Source organism: Equus przewalskii, chromosome 30 (assembly GCF_037783145.1).
Source record: "Equus przewalskii isolate Varuska chromosome 30, EquPr2, whole genome shotgun sequence".
Classification (NCBI taxonomy): domain Eukaryota; kingdom Metazoa; phylum Chordata; class Mammalia; order Perissodactyla; family Equidae; genus Equus; species Equus przewalskii.
The window spans coordinates 3,880,865-3,907,050 of record NC_091860.1 but is presented as its reverse complement, the minus strand read 5'-3'; the positions used below and the strand labels follow the sequence as shown (position 1 = coordinate 3,907,050).

Sequence of the window (26,186 nt, the reverse complement as noted above, 5' to 3'; positions counted from 1 at the left end):
TTAATTTGCCACTTAATAGTTTAGTTAATTCATACTTTAAGCATGAGGAACATGCTCATCCCTCCCTAGGCATTTTGATTTTCAGAACTATGGATGATCTTTTCCTTGGGCTATTAAAGAGAGATATTTTGGCCAGCACTAGGCTAGCAAAGCAGAGAGCAGCTTTTTTCAGATGTTACAAGAAATACGTATGATATTATTGTCATAAAAGATTACATTACATATATTCGAGGCGACAGCTTTTTCAACAGGATGACTAATCAGAGACGAGACAGGCCTTGATGTAAATTAGAACTGCCATCTCAAGCATGTTAAAAGTCTTGCAGCTGGTAATCAGGATGTTATGCAGAAATAGGTGGGAAGGAAATAGCTTTTGTTGCTATTCCATTTTGATTAGGTTTTGATGTTACCAGCGTCGAGTTGAATATCTGTACTTATATTTGAAATTTTGAACTTCCCATAACTCATTGAAAATAAATTCCTTTTTCTCTTTTTTCTGTAATTACAATGTTATTTGTAAAATAAGACAATATTGCCTCTGTTTACAAGTAGATTTTCAGTTGAGTTTTGAGCTTGATACTTTGCCAGTGTAGCATTTAAAAAATTTTCAACTCCAAATTTCATTATGAAATCTTTTATTGTGGGTAGTATTTTCCAATTAAATATTGGTGTACAATTTCAAACTGTTCAGTCTATTAGTCCACAGCAATTCTAGTTATTTATAAAATTATTAAAAGTCTTTTATGGATATTATTGTATGCTCACTTGGAAAGTGGAATCTTTAGTAACATTCTCGTTTTCTTCCCCTTAGAGGACTTTTAATGTTTTCTTTCACAGAGTAGAAATGTGTACTGATAACTCTTTTCTTTCTCAATATATGAAACTTGGAAGATTTGAAAGCCAAATACGAGGGGTCCTTAAGGTGAGGCTAGAGACGGGGAAATGAGTATGTGAGCGCTCCGGAAGAGAGGAAATGGAAGTCACAGGAAAACCCACAGCAGAAAAGATGGACGGGATGGCTCATAAGTGGAACAGCTGGAAGGTGAAAGGAGATATTTCTACAGAGGGAACCAAGGAAAAAACAATGAGCTTTTAAAGAACCCGTTGACTTGAGGTCTGTGTTTATGATTTCAGAACTACCCAAGGCCTTATCATTTGGAGGGGCTGAGAGAAAGGGCTGGGCTGGATTCAGGTTAGAAACAAATACACACACACACACACACACACACACACACACACACACCCTATACAACAAACCGAAAGGCAGAATCTAGCACATTTCTAAGATCTTGTTGATGATCTCTTTCTATGAAGGGACACTGGAATTAATTCCAAGTGTTGAGGAGTTTGTTCCCAGGCCCGGGAGAGGCCTGTCCACCAAATTTGAAAATCAGAAGTGACTTTTAGGATCTCGGCTTTTAATTTCTTCTTGGTATTTTTTTTTACATGAGTGCACAAAATAAACTTAACCCAAAAGAACTGATCAGATAGTGTGATTTAGTCTACTTGAAACAAAACAATACGTTTTACCAGTCGTCTGTGTCATCATGAAGTAAATATCTTTAAAATCTTGGTAGAACTTCTGAGAGTACATAACTTCTTTAGTAATTAGCCAAATTTCCTGATAATAACAGAGCTTCCGTAAAGTAGATTAAAAAAATGTAGAGGTTCTGATATTGTAAGTAATGTAAATTCCAAATCATTCCATCATCTTCCTACTGATATAATGTAGAGAAACTGTATAATCTATCTTCTTGACAAAAAAATAAAAGTAAATATGAATAAATTGTTTTCATTTCCAAGAATTACTTTTTAAAAATAGTGACAGTATATTAACTGCCTGTTGTTTTAAGAGCTTTTCATTTAGTTAGTTGATCGTTTAAAATTTGAAGCCTAAAGTAAAGAACAGAGCAAAGCTTCATGTTCTCATCACCAGAGCTAACAGTCACCCGGCTTTTGTTTCCCCTGCTTCACCCGTCTCTGGTCTTCCCTTTTTGAAAGTATTTGGAAGCAAAACGCAACCACTGAGAACCTATTTCACACTTATGTTCTTCAGTGCAAATTTTTGAAAATATGAGTGTTTTCTTGCACACTCACAATGTCATTATCACACTCAAAGTAAATTTTTTTTCCTTAATATTATCTCATACCAAAATCGTAATCAAATTTCCTTGGTTGTCTCAAAAAACATATATTTTTACAGTTGGTTTGGTCAAATCAGAGCCCGAAATACCCTAAATTACCTGTGGTTCCAATGTCCTGTAGGTCTTTACCATCGATAGCGGTAATTCCTCTCCATTTTTTCCTTCAAGCTGCCAGCTTGTTGAAAAAGTTAGATCAGTTATCCTGTAGAAATATTTGCTTTTTAAGTATATAGTTTAAAGGCTAAGTAGTAATCTAGTATCACATAAACTACTTGGTACCTTACTAAATAAATAATTGAAGTCCTGAAGGATTAATCCACCTCACGTGAAATTAACCCTTAGAGTATTTATTTCACTCCAATTTGGAAATGAAATGAAATAAAATAGACCCTTTGTGAATTTGCCAAATTCATCTCCGCTTTCCCTGATAGGATTTTCCCTTTGAGAGAGCTATACAGATTTAGAAATAAGATATAAATGATACTTTATTATTATCATTAGGTTTTAGAAAATGTTCATGTTTTGGTGGACTGGAAGATTAAACAGTGGGTGAATTACCCCTAATCACCATTCTTACTGTACTACTATTGTTACTCTGGACAATAGCTCTCATTTCTTTAACCAGAGTATATGTTAGAAACTTGCTAAGCACTTTTCATATAGCATCTCATTAAATCTGCAAGGGAGATATTGTCAAGTCAATTTTACAGAAAGATTTCAACCCGGATTTGTGTGACTGAAAGTTCCTACTCTTAACCACTTCAGGTCGCTTACCTGCACGCTGCTTCATTGTTCTTGCCTTGTACTATGTTTACATGTTGTTCCACTAGTGTTTCCTTTCTCTGTCCCAAGTGTTTTAGAAGTTAGAACTTTTCCTCTTTCCATCTCTATGCCGCTACTCTTATGTACTCTTTGACAATGAAGCTGACATTGAGACCCTATAGACAATGCCAACTCGACTACAGATCTTCCTTGACTTACGATGGCTCTACATCTTGATAAACCCATTGTAAACTGAAAGTATTGTAAGTCAAAAATGGATTTAATGCATCTAATCTATCAAACATTATAGTTTAGCCTAGCCTGCCTTAAACGTGCTCAGAACACTTACAGTAGCCTACATTTGGGCAAAATCATCTAACACAAAGCCCATTTTATAATAAAGTGTTGGCCGTCTCATGTAATTTATCAAATACTGTACTGAAAGTGAAAAACAGGATGGTTGGATGGGTGTGGAACGGTTATCGGCGGTTCACCTTGTGCTCCTGGGGCTGACTGGGAGCTGCGCTCACTGCCGATGCCCAGCATCATCGGGGAGGATGGGACTGCACAGCGCTGGCCCAGGAAATGGTCACAATTGAAAACTGTAAGCGTGGTTTCTACTGATTGCTATCACTTTTGCACAATCATTAAAGTCAAAAAGTCGTAAGTCAAACCATGGTAAGTCAGGGACATCTGTAGTGGGAAGTGATCAATTTCACGATATTTTTATTGTCTTAAACCACACAAGTGTCAATGTATTGATTTTTCTCCTCACTGAATTGACTAATTTTGGCTTTCTATTTGACTTTCGCATCTTTTTTTCCCATCGGTTTATTTCTGTCTGAGACTTCACATGGAAGTTTTGTAGGTGTGTCTTATTTGACAGAGATACCTTTTCAGTATTGTAGCTTACCATGTCACAGCTGAAAGGCAAAATAATATTCATGTTAGGATTTCTTATCTGATAAATAATCCTTGTAAAGCATTTTAAATGTTTATTATTATAAAAACATTATATTGAATAATATGTAATATTTATTATTGGATATAGTTTGATATAAACTTAAATTTGATATAATTCTGGTTTCTGAGAGCTTACTTTTACTCTGATATTTTATGCATGCCTCAACTGCTGTTTTCATGAGGCCAGTTTTCTTATAATTCTGAGGATATTACTCACGACTAGAGTCATCAGACTAATCTTAGCAATATTAATCATCTTCCTTTTTTATATCTTTTGGTGCTTTGATTGCAGCTTGTGCCAGGTTCAGTTAAATATCATGACCAAGGAGACCTCATCCTGTTTCATGTTAGCACCACAATTTAAACTCTTAGATACTCACTGAGCCTTCGATTGTTGCCTGATGGTTACTGACAACCTTCATTGGGATTCTGCTGCACTTCTGATCTCCCTATTATTGTATATTATATGAATTGTTCCAATGGGTAGCATTCCTGGGCAGCACCAGCTCCTTCCACAGCCCCTTTGGGACCTCTATTCATCTCACTCCTAAAGTCAAATGGATAATACCACCAAGGGAGTAATTACACCGTTATTATTAAATAGGTTACTTTAACAGTGTTTTCTCAATTTAATTTAATGACAGGGAGAGCTGTGGAACTTCTGAGCCACAATGGAAATCCTCATCATTATGCATTCACTTCTGTTAGACAGGCATATTGATGTCCATACTGCTTATTTTTAGTGATGTTCTAGGGTTATGCTTATACTGAGCAAAATGGAGCAGCTGACTGAGAGTTCAGAATGTACAGGCCTTTGGCATGACTTGGCTTAGCCCAGGCTAGTCACTTAACCCTTTTAAAACATCACCAAAAAAACCTGGAGTTGTGGGATATATCTCCCAAGGAACAATTCAGCTGCCCAAAGAGAGGGAGAAAATTAACTCCTGTGGGACTCAGCTATGAATGCTTGAGGTGTCTACTCTTTACAACTCTGTCTTATATCTCTCTCTCCGTTTCTGGCATAAGCCAAGAATAGGAGCTCCTAATTATTCAGTCCTCACCATATACTAGGCACATAGTATGCTAAGCACTTTATCTACATTATTTCACTTGATTTTTATTATTTATTTTTTATTATTTTATTTTATTTTTCCTTCTCAAAAATCCTTTCTTTTTACGTCTTTTTTTTTTTTTAAGATTTTATTTTTTCCTTTTTCTCCCCAAAGCCCCCCAGTACATAGTTGTATACTCTTCGTTGTGGGTCCTTCTAGTTGTGGCATGTGGGACGCTGCCTCAGCGTGGTTTGATGAGCAGTGTCATGTCCGCGCCCAGGATTCGAACCAACGAAACACTGGGCCGCCTGCAGCGGAGCGCGCGAACTTAACCGCTCGGCCACGGGGCCAGCCCTTTTTACGTCTTTTTTTATTGCAGTAACGGTGGTTTATAACATTTAAATTTCAGGTGTACATCATTATATATTTCTATTTCTGTGTCGATTACAACAAGTTCACACCCCAAAGAGTAATTGCAATCTGTCACCATGCACATATTCCTAATCACCCTTTTTGCCCTCCTCCTTCCCTCCTTCCCTTCTGGTAACTACCAATCAATCTGTTTCTATGTGTTTGTTTGTCGTAATTTTTATTTCCACTTATGCATGAGATCGTATGGTATTTGACTTTCTCCCTCTGACTTATTTCACTCAACATAATGCCCTCAAGGTCCATCCATGTTGTCGCAAATGGCCAGATTTCATCATCTCTTATGGCTGAGTAGTATTCCATTGTGTATATATACCATATCTTCTTTATCCATTTGTGCTTTGATGGGCACCTACATTGCTTCCAAGTGCTGGCTATTGTGTATAATGCTGTGATGAACATAGGGATGCATATATCTTTATGCATTTGTATTTTCATGTTCTTTGGATAAATACCCAGCAGTGGAATAGCTGGATGATATGGTAGATCTAGTCTTAATTTTTTGAGGAATCTCCATACTGTTTTCCATAGTGGCTGCACCAGTTTCCACTCCCACCAGCAGTGTATGAGGGTTCCCTTCTCTCCATGTCCTCTCCAACACTTATTGTTTTCTGTCTTGTTAATTACAGCCATTCTGATGGGAGTGAGGTGATATCTCATTGTAGTTTTGATTTGCATTTCTCTGATGGTTAGTCATGTTGAACATCTTTTCATGTGCGTCTTAGCCATCTGTATATCTTCTTTGAAGAAATGTTCAGATGTTTTACTCATTTTTTAACTGGATGTTAGTTTTTTTTGTCATTGAGATATATGAGTTCTTTATACATTTTGGATATTAACTCCTTATCAGATATATGGTTTGCAAATATCTTCTCCCAGTTGTTGGTGTGTCTTTCTCATTTTCTTGATGGTTTCCTTTGCTGTGCAGAAGGTTTTTAGTTTGATGTAGTCCCGTTTGTTTATTTTTTCTATTGTTTCGCTTGCCTGGTCAGACATGGTACTGAAAATATGCTGCTAAGACCAGCGTCGAAGAATGTACTGCTTATGTTTTCTTCTAGAAGTTTAATGGTTCCAGGTCTTACATTCAAGTCTTTAATCCATTTTGAGTTAATTTTCGTGTATGGTCTAAGATAGTGGTCTCATTTCACTCTTGCGTGTGGATGTCCAGTTTTCCCAACACCATTTATTGAAGAGACGTTCCTTGCTCCATTGTGTGTTCTTGTCTCTCTTGTCGAAAATTAGCTGTCCATAGATGTGTGGGTTTATTTCTGGGCTCTCGATTCTGTCCCATTGATCTGTGTGTCTGTTTTTGTGCCAAAACCATGCTGTTTTGGTTACTATAGCTTTGTAGTATATTTTGAAATCAGGGAGTGTGATACCTCCAGCTTTGTTCTTTTTTCTCAGGATTCCTTTGGCTATTCTGGATCTTCTGTTGTTCCATATAAATTTTAGGACTTTTTGTTCTATTTCTGTGAAAAATGTTGGAACTTTGATAGGGATTGTATTGAATCTGTAGATTGCTTAGGAAGTATGAACATTTTAACTATGTTTATTCTTCCAATCTAAGAGCACGGAATATCTTTCCATTTCTTTGTGTCCTCTTCTATTTCTTTCAGCAATATTTTATGGTTTTCAGCATACAAATCTTTCTCCTCTTTGGTTAAGTTTATTGCTGCATATTTTATTCTTTTTGTTGCTATTGTAAATGGGATTGCATTCTTAATTTCTCTTTCTACTACTTCATTGTTAGTGTATAGAAACGCAACTGATTTTTGTATGTGGATTTTGTATCTTACAACTTGACCATATTCATTTATTATTTCTAAAAGTTTTTTGATGGATTCTTTAGGTTTTTCTATATATGAAATCATGTCATCTGAAAATAGTGACAATTTCACTTCTTCCTTTCTAATTTATATCCCTTTTGTTTCTTTTTCTTGCCTGATTGCCCTGACTAAGTCTTCCAATACTATGTTAAATAAGAGTGCTGACAGTGGGCATCCTTGTCTGGTTCCTGTTCTTAGAGGGATAGCTTTCAGTTTTTCTCCATTGAGAATGATGTTAGCTGTGAGTTGTCATATATGGCCTTTATTGTGTTGAGGTATTTTCCTTCTATACCCATTTTTTTTTAGAGTTTTTACCATAAATGGATGCTGTATCTTGTCAAATGCTCTCTCTGCAACTATTGAGATGATCATGTGATTTTTATTCTTCATTTTGTTAATGTGTTGAATCACATCGATTGAGTTGCAGACATTGAACCATCCCTACATCCCTGGAATAAATCCCAAATGATCATGATATATGCTCTTTTTAGTGTATTGCTGTATTTGATTTGCTAGTATTTTGTTGAGGATTTTTACATTGATGTTCATCAGTGATATTGGCCTATAATTTTCTTTTTTTGTATTATCATTGTCTCATTTTGGTGTCAGGGTAATGTTGGCTTCATAGAATGAAGTAGGCAGCTTCCCATCCTCTTCAATTCTTTGGAAGAGTTGGAGCATAGGTATTAGGTCTCCTTCGAATGTTTGGTAGAATTCACCAGGGAAGCCGTGTGGTTTTATTTTTGGGGAGGATTTTCATTACTGTTTTGATCTCCTTCCTGGTGATTGGTCTGTTCAAATTCTCTATTTCTTCTTGATTCAGTTTTGGAACGTTGTATGATTCTAAGAATTTATCCATTTCTTGTAGGTTGTTCAATTTGTTGGCATATAGCGTTTTGTAGTATTCTCTTATAATCTTTTGTGTTTCTGAGGTGTCTGTTGTAATTTCTCCTGTTTCATTTCAGATTTTATTTATTTGAGTCATCTCTTTTTTTCTTGGTCAGTCTAGCTAAAGATTTGTCAATTTTGTTTATCTTTCAAAGAACCAGCTCTTGGTTTCATTGATTTTTTTCTATGGTTTTTTCATCTCTATTTCATTTATTTCCGTTGCAATTGTTATTATATCCTTCCTTCTACTGATTTTGTGCTTTGTTTGTTCTTCTTTGTCCAGTTCCTTTAGATGCACTGTTAGAGTGTTTATTTGGGATTTTTCTTGTTTATTGAAGTTGGCCTGTATTGCTATAAACTTCTGTCTTCGAACTGCTGTTGATGTATCCCATAGATTTTGGCATGCTGTATTTTCATTTTCATTTGTCTCCAGGTATTTTTCGACTTCTCCTTTGATTTCTTCATTGACCCAATCATCGTTCAGTAGCATTTTCTTTAATCTCCACATATTTGTGGCTTTTCTGATTTTCGTCCTGTAGTTGATTTCTAGTTTCATACCTTTGTGGTTGGAAAATAAGCTTAATATTATTTCAGTCTTCTTAAATTTATTGAGACTTGTTTTGTGGCCTAATGTGTGAACAGTCCCAGAGAATGTTCCCTGTCCATTTGAAAAGAATGCGTATTCTGTGGTTTTTGGACAGAGTGTTCTATATATATCTACTGAGTCCATCTGGTCTACTGTGTCGTTTAAGGACAATGTTTCCTTATTGAGCTTCTGTTTGGATGATCTATCCATTGGTGTAAGTGGAGTGTTAAAGCCCCCTGCTATTACTGTGTTACTGTCTATTTCTCCTCTTATGTCTGTTAATAGTTGCTTTATATATTTAAGTGCTCCTATGTTGGGTGCATGGATATTTACAAGTGTTATGTCCTTTTGTTGGATTGTTTCCTTTATCATTGTGTAGTGCCCTTCTTGTCCCTTGTTACAGTTTTTGTTTTAAAGTCTATTTTGTGTGATATAAGTATTGCTACCCCAGCTTTCTTTTCTTTGCCATTTGCCTGGAGTATCTTCTTCCATCCTTTTACTTTCAGTTTGTGAGTGTCTTCAGGTCTGAAGTGTGTCTCTGATAGGCAGCATATATATGGGTCTTATTTTTTATCCAATTGGCCACCCTATGCCTTTTGATTGGAGCATTTAGTCCATTGACATTTAAAGTAGGTGTTGATAAATATGTACTTATTGCCATTTTGTTACTTTTTTCCTGGGTGTTTTAGTAGTTCTTCTCTGTTCCTTTCTTCTTCTCTTGCTCTCTTCCCTTCTGGTTTGATGGCTTTCTTTAGTATTATGTTTGGATTCCTTTCTCTTCATTATTTGTGTATTTATTATAGGCTTCTCAGTTGTGATTACCATGAGGTTCATATATAATAATCTACATATATAGCAATCTATAGTGAGTTGATGGTCTGTTTAGTTTGACCTTTTTATAAAAGCTCTACTCCTTTGCTCCCCTCCTCCCACATTTTATGTTTTAGAAATCATATCTAACCTCTTATTTTGGTTGTGTGTATCCATTACCCACTTATCATTGAAATAGGTAATTTTTAGTACTTTTGTCTGTTGACCTTCATAGGAGGTTGATATGCTACCTTTTCTGTATTTTTTGCCTTTACCATTGAGTTTATTGCCTTTTTTTCTAGAGGAATATTAGCCCTCAGCTATCATCTGCTGCCAATCTTCCTCTTTTTGCTGAGGAAGATTGGCCTTGAGCTGAAATCAATGCCCGTCTTTCTCTACTTTATTTGAGGGATGCCTGCCACTGCCTGAGTTGATAAGCAGTGCATAGGTTGGTGCCTGGGATCCAAGTCAGCAAACTCTGGGCCACCGAAGCAGAACATGTGAACTTTAACTGCTGCACCACTGGGCTGGCTCCTTAATGCCTCTTTTTCTTTTGGATAATTTTCCTATTCCTATGTGTGGTCTTCTCTTTCCTACTTAAATAAGTCTCTGTAGCATTTCTTGTAAAACTGGTTTCTTCTTGATAAATTCCTCTGATTTTTGCTGCTCTGGGAAACACTTTATCTCTCCTTACATTCTGAATGATAACCTTGTGAGGTAGAGTATTATTGGCTTGAAAGCAAAGGTTTTTTCCTTTCAGCACTTTAAATATATTGTGCCACTGACTACTATCCTGTAAGGTTTCTGCTGAGAAGTCAATTGATAGCTTTATGGGGTTTCCTTTGTATGTAAGTTGTTGCCTTTCTCTTGCAGCTTTTAGGATTCTGTCTTTATCTTTAATTTTGGATATTTTAATTATAATATGTCTTGGTGTGGGCCTCTTTTGGTTTATCTTGTTTGGTGCTCTCTGTGCTCCCTGTACTTGGATGTCTGTTTCCTTCCTTAGGTTAGGAAGTTTTCAGCTATTATTTCTTCAAATAGATTCTCTGCCCCTTTGTTTCTCTCTTCTCCTTCTAGGACACCTATAATATGAATGTTAGTGTGCTTGATTTTGTCCCAGAGTTCCCTTAGCCTATTTTTCTTTTTAATTCTTTTTTCTTGTATCTGTTCAGCTTGGGTGATTTCCTCTAGTCTTTTGTGCAGCTCGCTGAACCATTCTTCTGTATCATCTACTCTGCCATTCAGTCCCTCTAGTGAGCTCTTCATTTCCAGTATTGTATTTTTATGATTGGTTCTTTTTTATATTTTCCAATTCTTTGTTCACATTCTCACTGTGTTCATCCATTCTTCTCTCAAGATCAGTGAGCATCCCTATGACTTTTTGCTTGAATTCATTGTCAGGGAGATTGTTTATTTCTATTTCATTTAGTTCTTTTTCTGGGGTTTTGTCCTGTTCCTTTGCTTGGAACGTATTCCTTTGCCTCTTCATTTTGCCACTTTCTCTGTGCTTATATCTACATATTAGGTGGGTCAGCTACCTCTCCTGATCTTGGAGAAGTGGCCTTGTATAGGAGATGTCTTTTGAGGTCCAACAGTGTGCTTCCCTCTTCTCACCAGTCCAAAATGTTCCAGGAGTGACCCCTGTGTGGGATACATGTATCCTTCTGTTGAGGCAAGGCTGCTCTTGCTGCAGGTGCTCAAGGAGTCTAGATGTCCCCCTGACTAGTTGGTTGTAGTCCTCAGCGGCATGTGACTGCTATGGACCCTTCAGTCACTTTGTCCAGCATGGAGAACCCCTGAACAGTTGGCTGCAATGTCTAATAGCACACTCCTGTTGCAGTTTTTCTGTTAAGTGAGTAGGTTCCCAGCATGGCTGGTTGCTATGCTCAGGGGCTTATAATTGCTGTAGGTCTCTGGCCTGCAAGGCTATTGTCAGCTCTCTCAGGGTTGTAGCTGAGTGGGGCTAGCCCCAGGCATGGGAGCACCTAATTGTTTCAGGCTTTGGAAGGAGGGGCCAATCCCCTGTGTGGCTGTTTGAGAAGCACATGTCTTCTGCCTTTGAGAAAGCTCTTGGTCCAGAGGTCCACACTCACCATCAACACAGTCCTGGCCTGTGCACACACCCTGACCCCCTGGAGCTGGCCCTGTCATCCCACTGCAGAGGCCGTCACATGCTCCACCAACACCCCACACAGTTCACCTGCTCCTCACACACACCCTGCCCCACAGAGGCAGACCCACTTGCCTGCCTGCAGAGGATCCTGGCACCCAATCTCTGCAGGCCAAAAAGTTGCCCGAGGGCTTGGTATTGGGTGGGGCCAGTCCCTAGGGTGGGCTGTCTGCCCTAGCTCAGCTGGATTACATCAGTGCTCTAGTTGGAGGGGCTGATGCTGAGCTAACAGGCCAGGGGAAGAACTCCAATGGCATCTGCCAGTGTCTGTGTCAGCACATCTGTACTAGGTCACATTAATGGCTGCCACCAATGTCGTAGTCCCTGGAAAGTTCTCACCTCTCACTGAGAGGCACTCAGACACTATCAGGTGAGTCTCTTTTCACCAAAGGACTGTGCACCTTTCTTTCTGGTGATTTTAGTTTTTTTTCCAAAAGGAGTGAATTTGTGCACCAGCCCTTTAAGAACTGGCTTTTTTCTGCTTATGTCTGACAACTTTTCTGGGGGTATTCCCTGTTGTAGTTAATAGCCAGCAAATCCAGATACTATGTCACTCATCTCAGTTGTGCCGAGTCTGAAGGATGCTTATAGCAGCAACACTTCCAGGAAAGGCTGCATACCTTAGGGCTCCTCCCAGCTGGCCGGCCATGAAGCTCTGTGGCTAGTGAAGGTGGCTTTGTTCTCTCCAGACAGGAATTTCTGCCTCTTCCGCCTCAATTGAGGACTGTGCCTTGTTGTGGGGATTCTTTTTATCCAGTTTGAAGTTCTCTTTCAGGGGTAATTTTTCCAAAAATAATTGTAACTTGGTTGTGTTTGTGGGAGTCTGCCTATGCTGCCATGTTGACCTCTTGTTCACTTGATTTTTCACAACAACCACATGACATAAGTATTTGGGTCCCGTTTTTACAGATTATGAAACAAAAGCTTGGAGTGGTATGACTCAAAGTGAGGTCCACACACTGTTAATGGTCCTCAAGGAAGTTAGAACAGAAACTGAGAGTTAGCATTTAGGAATGTCTGTAGCAATTTGACATTGCTAAGATATTTCTATTGTGTTTTGAAAAGAATCAGTCCACAATAGACAGGAAATAACAAGAAAGGAAGGAAAGGAGGAAGGAGGGAAGAAGAGAGGAAAGAAAGAAAAAAAGAGAGAGAAAGAAAAAATTGATTCTTCACTATAACCAGCTTGAGAAATACAGGCTTAGACATTTAATGATTAGTCTATAGTTGCACATCAGTTACGTGTAGAACCAAGATTTATACCCTATCCTAGCTTCAAAGCCCTTGCTCTTTAACATGCCACCCTACTATTGTCCAATTCAATCATGGTGATGATGAGTCAAGAAAGAAGCAAACCAGCAATCTGATGACAATTTGTCACTATTCTTGGGAGATTCAGAAACTCAAACTTCAGAATTTGAGAGATTGAAATAAGAAGAGGAGATTTCATACCAAAGCCAAGGTTTTGGCTCCTGTATAGCCACCACCACCATCATCTTTTTGACCATAGTTATCATGGTTTATATTAATTAACAGCTAAGAGCCAAGAATTGTTCCATTTGCTGAACATGAATTACCTTGTAATCCCCAGGACAACTCATTGAGGAAGGAACTATTTGGCCATGCAGCAGCAGAGCCAGGATGCAAAACAGATGTGCCTGACACCAAAGCCTGGGCCTTTAGCCACTATGCTATATTTTCCCACCTATAACATTTAACAGTCTCACAAGGAGTCTGGGAGTCACTAGAGCTTACTTCTCAATGATGGGGACTTGGGGATCAGACTAATTGCATCTGAATTTGTTTCTAGAGCTGTGTAAACTTACACATGTTTCTTAACCTCTCTTTGCTTCAATTATCACGTCTCTAAAATGGGGATAATGACACCTGCCTCAAAAGTCTATGGTAAGGATTGAATTTTTAAAAATGCATATCAACACAATGCTTGTCACAAAGTATTCAATATATTGTAACTATTGGTCATATTATTAAAATTATATATCAGTATTTTTTAGTTTAACACAAGAGTGAAAAAACATGGAGTCCTATAGCTTGTGGATTTTGACTCTCAGTCAGACTTCACTAAATTTTGCTTTACACAATAATGTGTGCCTTTAAGGAGTTCCATCTAACATGCTACGCAATAGTGAAATTAACCTAATACATCCTTCCTATTTTCTAGTGTGGGGGATGGAATTGGCCACCCCAAGATATGTCTCTTTGGCATGAGGATTATTTTGGGCTGGTTACTTTTAAAAACTGCAGACAGGAAAGAAACTCTGAAAAGTAGAATTTACTTACCCTTTGTTAAGAGACATTTACATTTGTAAGTGAAGTCTCCATCTGTAAATTTTCTCCCTGTCTGTACCAGGAAAAAGGAGGGATGACCTTACCTCTAGAAACTCTTATCAATGTGGAAGGCAATGAATTAAATCTGCATAATAACCTTACCCTTGTTTACTGTACTTTTTGGTAACCTCCCATGATTGACTCCCCCTTCCTTTGTCTTTAGCTGAGGGTGGTATTGAGGGGAGAACTTCCACCATTTTGGCGAGTTGCTCAGTTTGCCTAAGCCTCTCCTATGTATTCATTTTATAAAGCTTTGTTTAATTTTCTCCTGCTATTCTGTCTCATGTGAATTTAATTCCTTCTCCGGCCAGAAGGACCCAGAGCAAGTAGAGGAAATGTCTTCTTCCTCTACACTAGTATGCCACAATCTTTATTTCAGGTATTTTCATTTGATTAAATTGCTGCTCTTCTAAATGTTGAAATAAGTAGACCTCAAGAAACATCAGGAAGCTCTTGCCCCAGGAAAAGGAAACCATCATTTATGCACTTGTTCATTAATTACCAAGATATTTGTGATTTCCATTCTAAGAATGTAAGCTCCAGAAACCAACGCCTAGAACAATGCCTGGCGCATAGTGGGTACCCAGTGAATATCTGTAGAATAAATGCATCTTATTGGAGAACTCAGTCACAGCAACCCATCCTCCTTTCAACGGTATTTAAGGTGACCTTTTAAAAAATGCGTCATTAAAATAAGTTTAACTTTTGCTATTTTTCTACTAAAACAGCTGGATCACACTGGAGGTGGGGTGGGGGAACGCTTCAACCACTTTCTGTATTTATCTGCATTAAGTGGAAAACAGCAGCCCGAGGCTACCGGCCTGAGCTTCAGCTGTAGGTGTGTCTCCTGGGCACGCAGTGTCTCCACCAGGTGTGGTGGCTTCCTTGAGCCAACATTCCTGTTACTGCCTTCAGGGTGTGCTGGGGCTGTGAGCTCTGCATGGGATAGCATCCAGCTACTGAGTCACTGTTACAGAGCTTGAGTCAGATTACCTTGGCACTAGACTGATTTGTCAGATCCTGCTGATTCATCACGACTTGAGAGTGCTCTTACAGTGAACCCCTGCAGCATTGGCCCGATCTCTTCAGTGCCCAGCTAGTTCTACAGGGCTGTGTAGGAAAGGAGGAGCGTGGGGCCTCAGGGCAGGGCCTCTTCCTGGAGCAGGACTTGGCAATGCTGCTGCCCAGATAACCCCTTGCCCTCTGCTGATGGCTTCTTCAGCAACTCTGCGAACTCCCTGTCTCTCCTGCCTTTTCTGCCTTTGCTGTTCATTTACTGACTTCTCTTCATCTCCTTACAAGGACTCAAGAGTCTCAGCAGTGCCTCTTCTCCAGCTTCACTGACCTTTTCTGGGTAATAAACTAAAGAAAGAAGTTGATATTTGGGTGAATAAAATGTTTTATCCCTGTTCACATAATCTGACTGTGTGACTCTAGGCAAATCTTTGGCCCATAATTTCCTCACATGTGAAATCAAAGATTTGGACCAATGTTTCTAGCACCGGGATCCTGAGAATCTGCTTCAGTTGGTCCAGGTGGGGGCTGGGAATCTACATTCTTAAAAACTCCCAAAGTCCTTTGGATGAGCAGCCAGGTTTCCCCATCATCAGACTACATGATTTCCAAGGACCCTTCTAACTAAAATTCTATGAATCATCATCTTTTTTTCTAACCCAGTCTGTTTGAGCCAAAAAGAAATATATTCATTGTATAGGTTTAAACGGGCTATAAAAAAAAAGAAAGATTCTTATAATTTTACCTTAGTAGAAATGAAATGTTTGTAACTGTTTTTTAACCAGATTCACCTGGGCAACTGCAGAACTCTTTGCATTTAAACTCCCATTTGTAAGAATGAAATTCTATCCCGAAAAATTCCACTGAACAGAAGTCCCAAGTCAGAGCCCAGTTCTCTGTGGCCTCTCACGACCCGGTAGGTCCAGGGTCCCCAGAGAGAACACGGTGGCTGGGTCAGCAATATTCGAGCGCTCCTGCTTCATGCACAGCCCCAGCCAGCAAAGGTCTTTGTGAGCTGTACTTCCTGCCTTGTTTGTGAGCTACAAACTGCATCAGGAAATAATACTTGTCAAATTATATTTTCTGGCTGAGCCCTTTGTTGAAACAGACCCATTATCTATAACGTCAGTGATGAGGCCAAAGGTGAGAAAAAAGACATGAATTTATTCCCTCAAAAGGATTCCAAAAAAGGCGGGGAGGCCAGATGTTTCCTTTCTGAGTGACAAACGGCCTGGGAACAAAAGGTAGGCAGAACCATTTTGAAAGATCCACTTGGACTTTTTCTTAGTACCTAAGAATATTACTAAGTTCCAAGAGGGCATTGCACCCCTGGATAATAAACACTCAATAAATATTAAACAAATATATGAATGAGACAGTTCTGATAACCTAACGATCGTTATCTGCTGAGAGTTAACTCAGAAAAACCCTACCAAATTATAAGCTCAAAAAGACAGAGATTGGGTCTCATTCATGTTATGGGGCTTGGCAAAATCATCAATAAATATTTGTTGAAATGAGTTGGCCAAGAAGTCTTCTAGTTAGGAGGAAGAATTGAGGCAACACAGAAGCTGGTAATGAAGGTTAAAAAAAGTCCAAATGTGTATTAAAAATCCAGCATTTCTTGAACAATCATTTCCTGATTCACTGATGACTGATTCATTGACTCATTGATGTCAGCAAACAGAATGGCATCTTTAAGTGTTGATGATAATACTTATTTCAGTAAGAGAAACAGCATCATTCAAGACAATGAGTTTATGGGCATTAATTTGACAGTTTTAAGACAAAACTCTGGGTGATCTATAATAGTGAAAAATTGAATTGCCCCAAATATCTAACAACAGGGAACTTGTTAAATAAACTGTGATGCTTTCTTGCAATTAAGTTTTCAGTTAAAATAATGTTTTCAAAAAACATTTATTGTCATGGGAAGATTTATATATGTTAAATCAAAAAGACATGGTAGTAGAAACGATTGGTTTCCTACCCATCCCATTTCCCTTCTTGTTCCTGACAGCACAATTTTGCTGAGGTTTCTATTCTCCTCTGCATGGCTTTAGGGGAGGCAGGCACCAGCCCTGCCCTAGAGCGAATCATCCATGGTCACCATGAATTCCCCTTGCCAGTGATAGGTTGAGGCATGGCTAGTATGTGGCTCATTTCAGGCCAATGAGAGGACAAGGAGAAGTTTTCCTCCATCTTGAAAAGAGACACAGGAAACCAAGATTCTGCTTCTATTAAATGCTGGTGAGTCTGCATGTGATGTTTAGAACCGTGGTAGCCACCGTGCAACCAGGCTGGGGCTGAGCCGGCGTGCCAGGAGAGTGAAGAAAGATGGAAAGGCCCTCACGGCTGGCACTGCTGATTGCTGATCAGTCAATGTTGGAGGCCTTTGCTGTAGGTCAGTGGCAAAAGTCAATTTACCAAATGCCTACCCACTGTAATCAATTCCCCATATGGCCAGTTTTCTGAATTTGCTCACTTATTTTAGCTATTTAGATATAGTTGACTGATTTTCATTTTGTCTTCATAATAGCACTTAAGGAATATTAAATTTGTCTCAGTTCCAGTTCTTTGTTGCCATAATTGAGGCTGACCTTTTTTTTTTAAAAGATTTTTACTTTTCCTTTTTCTCTCCAAAGCCCCCTGGTACATAGTTGTGTATTTTTAGTTGTGGGTCCTTCTAGTTGTGGCATGTGGGACACCACCTCAGCATGGCTTGATGAGCCATGCCATGTCCACTCCCAGGATCCGAACTGGTGAAACCCCAAGCTGCTGAAGTGGAGCGCGTGAACTTAACCACTCGGCCACGGGCTGGCCCAAGACTGACTTTTGATGAATTGTCCTACTTAAAAAGTCACCTTATCTCTGGATTTACATGAGCCAATTATTTCTTATTGTTTGAGCCAAATGATTATTGAGTCCAGATTTTCTCTTACTTGCAACTAAAAGCATATTAATACTTGTAGGTTGAGAGAGAGAATAGGAGAGAGAGAGAGAAAGGGAATTCTCTCTCACTTATTTCTGGGTTGTAGGAGTGAGAACATGGCTGTTTGTGCAATTATTATATTCATCTTTGTACTTTTTTATATTTTCCAATTTTTAATAATGAATATGTATTGTTATGAATAAAGTAGAGAGTTATTCTTAAAAATTGGGTTAAGTGCTATAAATGGTGCTAATCTCAAAAGGTTGTAAGATCATTGAGAATTGGCTTCCAGGTAAGCTTAGTACAGTGGTGGGCAGGTAAGGAAGGCTTCCCGAAGGAGAAACAATTGAATTAACTCTAGAAGAATGAGTATGTATAGGATGAGTCGTAGGAGGTGAGAGTGGGACCTCCAATCCATCGACCCTGATTTGGTTGAGGAGAATGGAGGGAGGAACACTTTCATAATATACATTATCTCCTCTATGCCTTATGCTTTTCAAATATGTAATCTCCTTTCATCATTGCAACAATCTTGAAAGCAAGTATCATCCCCATTTTATAGAAGTAGGAACTGAAGCTCAAGCACCCACACAACGAACAAGTGTTGGAGCGTCGATTTTCATGCAGGTCTGACGTTAAGCACCGCGTACGGCGGCCCTCACAGATGACTTACTGGGGGTGAAAACCCATAGACTATGAGAGCTGAGCAGACCACTCAGACAAAGAACTGTTGTGATGGTAAGTGATAGCAACTCAACCCAAAGATCTCAAGCGAAAAAGAAGAATTTATTGCCTTATGTAGCTAGGAAGGATTAGAGTGGAACCATATCAGGTTTGGCTGGTCCCAGGGGTTAAGGTTGTGGCTTGTACAGAAAGTATTAAAACATTTCTCCTACAAAAGGAGAGAGTATCCCGAGACTGCAAAGAGGAGCGCAGGAAATATGCTTCTATGATACTGCTGCACACCTCCTGTAGTCTTAAAACATGAGGTCCCAGAGAGGCAGCTCCTCAAAGTAAAAGTTGGTCAAAAACCTGTCTGAAAACTTGTGAAAAGGATCTGCATCATTTTGTTACTGGTTGTTTGTATATCATTGTTGTTTGCATATTATTGCTTTCTGTCCCTAAAAAATGCATATTGCCTAAGAAATATGGACACAGCTAGTTGCTCTTTGTTCCCACAGGCAGAGGAAACTAACTCACTCTTCCTGTCATCCAGCTATAAAGAACACTGACCACAGGGTGACCTTTCAATGTAAGGCTTTAATCAGCATTAGGCTGAAGGCCTGTTTCCAGCTCAGCACAGAACATTTTTACTTTGGAACCTTCTGATTATACAATTACAGCAAGAAAGGGGAGTATCTATTTTCTCTTTCCTCTACTTGTTCCCTAGATCAGGAGTGGGCAAATTTTTCTACAAAGGATCAAATAGGATATATTTTTGGCTGTGCAAACCATACGGTCTCTGTAAGCAGCCATGGATGATATGTAAACAAATGCGCATGGCTCTGTTCCAAGAAAATTTTATTTTCAAAAACAGGAAGCAGGCTAGATTTACTTTGCAGGCCTTGGTTTGCCAATCCCTGACCTAAATCACAGAATTTTCTTTAAATTGTTGATTAAAAGCACCATTTCTTTTACCCGTGACAGAGCAAAAGAATTTCACATTTTATATGGGTGTTTTCTGTTTTAGTTGTTTTGATGATTATCTAAAGGAATTGGTCTGAAATAAGAATTATTGTTACCTGTTTGTGCTTCTGTTTATTCCAGAGAGGAGTAACCTTATCAAGGCATATAGCTTAAAAGTTTTAAGTTAATAAAACTATTTCAATAGAAAAATCAATTTAATATTTTAAAAGCTTGCATTTCAAATGTAAATTTGATTAAGAACAAAACTATGCAAGCTGAACCATGAGTAGATGGAGGGATCATAAATTTGAGGGACCAATAAGTTATATTTTTCTTACTGTCGAAGGGAAATAGATGAAATAATAGATTAGCTACTATTTTAAATCTCTAGGAATTTCTGCCCAGTGACAGATGTAGAATTCAAAACTCGGTTACACAGATTATACTTGACTATTTTTGGGGGGGAAGGGAGAGCAACAACACTTTAATTCTATAAATTAAAAATATATGAGTAACATAAAATTTTAACATTTATTAATATACAGCTTTAAATGCACCATCTTATTCAGATTTAAAAGAACTCAGTTTTGGTGATAGCTATTATCATTGTCTTAAACTGTGGCAAAAACATTCTCAAAAATACAAGCTTAACTCACATGTACATGGTAACCTTGCAAACTAGATGTGTTGGGCACTATTACCCTCACTCTCAGGCCTAACTCAACACAGAGATCAAGGAGGTTACCTGATTCTTCCCAAGTCACATATCTAGTGACCAGCTGAGCTAGAACCAGAATCTAGATTTTTGGACTCTGAGTCCATAGTCTTGTACTATACCGTATTTACCAAACTGCCCTCGTAGACACGTAGACTTTTCCAATTCTCAATTGCTTTACAGATTTAAAACATTGTGAATAAAGGAAAAAAGTATTTCAACTTTCAGTTGCAACTTAGATCTATTTTTTGAAAATCGGAATAAAAAAGTGTACGTTTTGGGCAGATCACTTAAATCTGTAGAATGAAGGAGTAGAACTGAATACGGGTTTTCCATGGATTCCCAAAAGCTCAGGTGAACCTCAGAAGTCAGGAGTCCTTGAATATGCTTAAGTCTGCCACAATGGATGTCTTGTTATTGGCTTGATAATGAAAATTTAGACTGCCCGAGAAGGCTATGTACCAGTTTTAATATTTTATTTTGTTGTATTAGTGATCTTGTAGAATTTTATTTGAAAAATATTACTTTGCTAAATAATTTACTAGGCAAGATCCTTTTTCTTCTAGCGTTCATATTTTGTGACACTCTGATTTGAAAATCAAATCTATATCTGAATGTGAAAAATCTGCATTGAGGATAGCAAACAATTATGCTGTTTGAACAGGAAAATGATTTTGATTATTTCCATTCATTGAGGATTTTAATAAAATCTATGCTGCATCTGACTCACAATCAATAGTCTCCAAGCTATTCCGCAGTTTTGGAGTAACTTAAACACGTGGATGTGCTTAATGAACATTAAACATCAGTTGAATGAATGAATGAATGAGTGAATGACTAGCGACTTGAAGATTCTGGAAGGGAAGTACAAAGCCCCAAAGCTAAGTGTCATGCATGAACACAGCCAGATCCAGCTCTGGAATCCAGGTGTTCATTCCCACTGCCCAGTGTTCTTTCCTTTCATAATTTTTTTTATTGTGACAAAATATACATAACATAAAATTTACCATTAACTATTTTTAAGTGTACAGTTCAGTAGCATTAAGTACATACACAATTTGTGCACCCACAGCCACTATCTCTCACCAGAACTTTTTCTTCTTCCCAAACTGAACCTTTGTACCCATTTCCCCTCCCCCCAGTCCCTGGAAACTACCATTCTACTTTCATTGTCTATGAATTTGACTTCTCTAGGTAGCGCATACAACTGGAATGATACAATATTTGTTCTTTTACGTCTGGCTTATTTCACTTAGCGTATCGTCTTCAAGGTTCTTCTATACGTAGTGTGTGTCAGAATTTCATTCTTTTTTAGACCTGAATAATATTCCACCATAGGCCATTATATGTACATACCACATTTTGTTTATCCATTCATCCATCAATGGACATTGGATTGTTTCCACCTTTTGGCCATTGTGAATAATAGTGCTATGAACTTGGGCATACAAATATATATTTGAGTGCTTGCTTTCAATTTCTTTGGGTATATACCAGAAGTGGAATTGTTGGATCATATAGTAATTCCATTTAATTTGGTGAGGAACGGCTATACTGTTTTTCACGGCACTGTACCATTTTACATTCCCACCAGCAATGCACAAAGTTTCCAATTCCTCCACATCCTCACCAGCACTTGTTATTTTCTTTCTTCCTTTTCTTTTCTTTTTTTTTTTTGATAGGCACTCCCTTGGGCTTCAATGTCCCTCAAAGGACCATTCTAATGGGCGTGGCCTGACTGGTTTTTAATTGGGTGAAAAGCTGAAGAAAAAAGGGAACAAATGAGCTTGAGAATCCGGTAATGGTAAAGCAAAACCAAAGCAACTCAGAGACTTTGACTAAGCAGCCATTGTAGTATTGTTACGTCTTGTTACAGATATTCTCAAGGCAGTGGGATCTCAATATACTAATAAGAAGGCAGAAGCACACAGATTATATGTTATATGTCAAATATGTTATAACTTCAATCTATTGCTCTCTGAACTCATATTTGGGACATTTGGGTGAAATGACCTTATAAAAAATCCTATTAATCAAACTATTTTTTGTGTAGACTCCAAGATGAATGGATCACTCCCCAAATCCCTCTGTTTCACAAAGTATACTCTTGAGTTCCAAATACACATACAGAAACTTAAGAACATAAAACAAGATCAAAGAATTCAGAAAAAAATAAATTACACATTCGTAGATCAGGAATATCATGTGCGAGTTGGTTACTTTACCCTACTACTCCAAAGTAAACAGAAACCCTCCAATTCCAAGATCAGCTAGCACTCCTGTGTCTAACTATTCCTTGAATGCTCCTCTCCGTAGCCTTCCCTGAATCACCTAAGCATTCTCTTGAGTTTCAATGTCCCGCAAAGGGCCACTTGCCTGATTCCTATACCTATGAGAGGACAGTACTTACCTCTGAACAATGTAACATTGCCATTGTTTCTCATTGCCAAATGGAATTTCATTGCCTATTTGTTATCCTTAGGCAACAGATATGGCTATGGCTAGTCTGCTTCACAGCAATACTGCACTGTCCTGATCCCTATGGCCATCCTCCTAGAGACAATAAGCTTTACTGCATATGCTCTATGCTCTTCAGTAAACACAGCCATGCACAGCCATTGCTCCCAGGGCACAGGCACTGTGCCAGCCAGAGTGGCTGGGTTTGGAGGAACTTTTAACATCAGCTACATATGTGGCCAAACCAGCCTCCTCCACAAATCGTGTGGGCTTGGCTTTAGTCTTGTTTACCAGTTTGGGCACCCATTTTCTGCAAGATAATTTTTTTAATAGACTTTATTTTTTAGAGGAGTTTTAGGTTCGCAACAAAATTGACCAGAAAATACAGAGAGTTGCCATGTAGTAGTATCATACAGAATAGTTTCACTGCTCTAAAAACCCTCTGAGCTCTGCCTGTTCATCCCACCCCCTCCAACTTCTTGCAACCACTCTTTTTAGGTCTCCGTAGTTTTGCCTGTCCCAGAATGTCATGTAGTTGGAATCATACAGCATGTAGCCTTTCTCAACTAGCTTCTTTCACTTAGTAATATGCATTTAAGCTTCTGCCATGTTTTTTCATGGCCTAATAGCTCATTTCTTTTTGTGTAGACATAAGTGTTCAACTCATTTGGTAAATACCAAAGGGTGTGATTCCTGGATCCTATGGTAAGAGTATGCTTAGTTTTTCAAGAAACTGCCAGAATGTCTTCTAAAGTGGCTGTACCATTTTGCATTCCCACCAGCAATGAGTGAGCATTCCTGTTGCTCCTCATCTTTGTCAGCATTTGGTGGTTTCAGTGTTCTGGGTTTTGGCCATTCCAATGGGTGAGTAGTGGTATCTTGTTATTTTAATTTGCAATTCCTTAATGACACATATGTAGGGCATCTTGTCATATGCTTATCTGCTTTCTGTATATCTTCTTTGGAGAAGTGTCTGTTCAAGTCTTTTGACTATTTTTTAATCAGCTTGATTGTTTTCTTATTGTTGAATATTACGAGTTCTTTGAGGGCTGGCCCCGTGGGCAAGTGGTTAAGTTTGTGTGCTGTGCTTTGGTGGCCCAGGGTTTCACCTGTTTGGATCCTGGTGCAGACATGGCCCCGCTCGTCAGGCCATGCTGGGGTGGTGTCCCGCATGCCACAACTAGAAGGACCCACAACTAAAAATACACAACTACATATTGGGGGGCTTTGAGGAGAAAAAGGAAAAATAAAAAAATCTTAAAAAAGAGTTCTTTGTATATTTTGGGTAACAGTCCTTTATCAGATATGTCTTATGAAATATTTTCTCCCAGTCTTCTCATTTTCTTGACAGTATCTTTAACAGAGCATCCTAAAGATACTTTTATTTCTGGAAACTCATTGTCCCTCTGTGCCACTGGATTTTGGTCTCGACTGTGCTATGGGTATCATTACCAAAACTACTCTCTCTGTCTTCAAATTCCTTCCTCAGAGACTGTGCTCTTCTTAAACAGATTGAACCACATCATCCCTAATAATCAGTTTTGAACATCAGGGATTTCAGGCTAGCCTCTATTCAGTTGCGGGAGGCTCTGTTACAGCCTAGCCCAGGGCATGGCTGTCTAGACACCTCACAGTTGCCTGAAAGGGTCACAAAGATGTTCCGTGACAGGACAAAGAGCTGACTTGAAAAGTTCTTGGTTAAAAAACATAGTACTGAAACTATTTTGTATGATACTGTAATCATAGATACATGTCATGTATGATATGTACATGTATACATGTCAAGTATCAATTATGCATTTGGCAAAACCCATAGAATGTATAACACCAAGAGTGAATCTTAATGTAAACTGTGGACTTTAGTGAATAATAACTTATCAATATTGGCTCATCAATTGTAGCAAATGTACCACACTAATTTGAGATGATAATAACAGGGGAAATTATGTGTGTGTGTGTGTTGGGGGGCAGTGCAGGGGTATATGGGAACTCTCTGTACTTTACACTCAATTTTCTGTAAACCTAAAATTGCTTTAAAAAGTAAAGTCTATTAATAAAGAAATACACTGCCTTAAATTTATAAAGCAGTTTTATTTAAATTTCAGATTCATTGATTTGTTTGAAGAACATTTTTTAAAAGGTAAAATAAAAAAAATTAAAACATCAATTTATTACGGTAGAAAGCTGAGATAATTATTTGAATAATTTAATGTAGTGTCTTAATAAACACACATCTTTGACACCCTGCTTTCCCCACCCTCTCCCTCCCAGTTCTTTACTAAAGTGACTGAACTAACACTGAAGGAGAAATTTGACCCTACCGTTGGAAACTGGAATATATTCTTACATATCTGAGATTGTGGAAGGAAGAATTCTAAGAGGATTACCCAAAAATCCTGCTCCAGGTGTGGCTTGGTGAATCCCCTCCTTTTGATCGCTTGGCAAATGATGGTGAGACAGTCACTCCCCTGATTGCATTGTGTTTTATAAGACACTCTTGCGACAACAGGAAGGAGATCAGAAGTCAGAGAAATGTGCTTCTGCTGGCCTGGAAAAATGCAAATCACACAGCTATATTGTGAACTGCCTTTGCAGGCCATGTGACAAGAGACTGCAAGTGGCCTTAGGAACTGAGAGTTGTTCCCAGCAAGAAAACAGGTATCTCAGTCATCCACTGTAAGGACCTGAATTCTGCCAAAAACTTAATGAGCTTGGGAGAGGACCCCGAGCCCCATATGAGAACTGCAGCTGTGGCCCAGCAGTGAGGCCTGAGCAGAGGATCCAGCTAAGCCATGCCTGGCCCCCCAACCCATGGAAACTACTACGAGATAATGAACTTGTTATTTTAAGTCATTAAGTTTGTGGTAATTTGTTATGCAGCAATAAAAAACTAATACAGAGGTTGCATAGGGGAGAGCCAGGTTACAAGAAAGACCATCAGGTCCTGCTCACCTCTCCTAAGGGAAGCCCTTGGACTCCATGGCCAGAAGCCTGATTTGAGGGAGTCCTCTTGCTGGCCTAAATCTGGCCAGTTGGCAGGAGGAGTAGCTCCACTTCCAGTTGTCACCTTGACCCCACTGCTGCCTCCTTGACAGAGAGGAATCAACATGCCAGACAACTTTCCTTGGGCACACCTGGGAAAGAAACCAACTGCTCTATGCCCTCCCCACCCACCACCCACCACCCACCACCCCTCGCACCACCCACCACCCACCTCCCACCCATCTAAGAAGAGGCTCAGTCATTCTTTGTTTGTTTTTTTTGTTTTTGAGGAAGATTAGCCCTGAGCTAACTGCTGCCAATCCTCTTTTTGCTGAGGAAGACTGGCCTTGAGCTAACATCCGTGCCCATCTTCCTCTACTTTATATGTGGGACACCTACCACAGCATGGCTTGCCAAATGGTGCCATGTCCATAACCCGGGATCCGAACCGGTGAACCCCGGGCCCCTGAAATGGAACGTG

At 38.9% G+C, this 26,186-nt stretch overlaps 1 long non-coding RNA gene across 1 annotated transcript; it reads right to left on the bottom strand.

The window, feature by feature from the left end:
• Window positions 1-2,208: 2,208 nt before the first annotated feature.
• Window positions 2,209-25,852, bottom strand: LOC139080543 (uncharacterized). The gene is made up of 3 exons (XR_011535120.1): window positions 25,676-25,852; window positions 25,111-25,271; window positions 2,209-2,346 (listed from the first exon to the last, which is right to left on the bottom strand). It is a non-coding gene; the product is annotated as an uncharacterized lncRNA (long non-coding RNA).
• Between the last annotated feature and the right edge of the window lie 334 nt (window positions 25,853-26,186).